This window comes from Petaurus breviceps, unplaced genomic scaffold (assembly GCF_028583685.1).
Source record: "Petaurus breviceps papuanus isolate PSGF00001 unplaced genomic scaffold, PetGlider_PUasm1.0 685, whole genome shotgun sequence".
In the NCBI taxonomy this organism is placed as follows: domain Eukaryota; kingdom Metazoa; phylum Chordata; class Mammalia; order Diprotodontia; family Petauridae; genus Petaurus; species Petaurus breviceps.
In genome coordinates this window covers 3,416,456-3,417,514 of record NW_027186455.1, presented here as the reverse complement: position 1 = coordinate 3,417,514, position 1,059 = coordinate 3,416,456, and the positions used below count along the sequence as shown (strand labels likewise).

Here is a 1,059-nt window from a genome sequence, read left to right as displayed (position 1 = left end):
CTAGTTCCTGTACTGTGAAACACTAGGCAAGCTATTTCAACAGCTCTGGGCCTCAGTTTCTTTATCTGTATGATAGGGATAATAATACTGGAATTACAGAGTTTCACAGGATGGTTGTGAGAGAGTACTCCAAAAAACATGAGCTGCTATATAAAAAAATACTCTTGGTGTGTTGGGATGTGGTCTTTTTTTTTTTTAAATCCTTGTTCCGGAATTTCACCCAACTTTGGTGCTGGATGAATAATTGTGGATCGAGTTTTCTTGAGTGTATGTATGGTAACTCTCCTCCTTCTGCGTGACCTTGCTTCTCTGGGCCTCAGTTTCCTCAAATGTAAAAGCTGGCAATAAGAATCCTTGCACTACCCAACTCACGGGGCTGTTTCGAGGAAATCGCTTTAGCAGTTGCTATACAAAGTGCGAGCTCTATGTGGTTCCTCTTCAATTCCCAGCAAAGCCAAGATGGATAAGTGCAGGATAGACTACTAATTTTGGACCTCCTCTGTCTCCTCCCCCATTTCAACCTGCAGATACCCCTCCCTCTACTTTCTAGTCCGCCTCCCTCCCCTCCCCCCCAATCGGGCTCTTTTGATCTCCTCGCCATGACCCCGCCCCCTAGACGTCACGTCCGGCCCGGCCTCCGTCCCTCCCTCTTCCCTCCCCCCTCGCCGTTAGGGAGGGTCCGCGCCTCAGCCGCTGCCTTCGCTGCTTCTGCCGTTGCCCTCCCTTCCCCTCCCCCGGTTCACGGCGCCGGTTTTTTTTTTTCCCCCGGGGGGGGGTGAATCCGCGAAGGGGCTCACACCCGCCTGGGCCAGCAGCACCCTCGCTGCCGTCTCTGCTTTCTCTGCTGCCAGTACCGCCTCAGACGCTCGCCCGCCTCGACCTCCCCGGGAGAAGACACAGGACTCAGCCGCCGCCGAGCCGGAGCCTTGGCCCTCCTGCCGCTGCCGCTGTGCGGGGCGGTGCTGAGGCTGAGGCAGCTGCCGCGGCGGGTCCTGGAGAAGTGGCCGCGGCCGGGGAAGGGGGAGTCGCGCTTCCAACGGTAAGAGTGAACGGGCGGTT

General features: G+C 56.2%; 1 protein-coding gene across 2 annotated transcripts in view; it reads left to right on the top strand.

Moving 5' to 3' along the window:
- The first annotated feature begins 651 nt into the window (after positions 1–651).
- Positions 652–1,059, top strand: part of FAM13B (family with sequence similarity 13 member B) — a 107,253-nt gene continuing 106,845 nt past the window's right edge. For both annotated transcript variants that reach the window (XM_069104274.1, XM_069104273.1), the window contains exon 1: positions 652–1,039. The gene's annotated coding sequence lies outside the window, so the exon portion shown is untranslated. The remainder of the gene's footprint in view (positions 1,040–1,059) is intronic.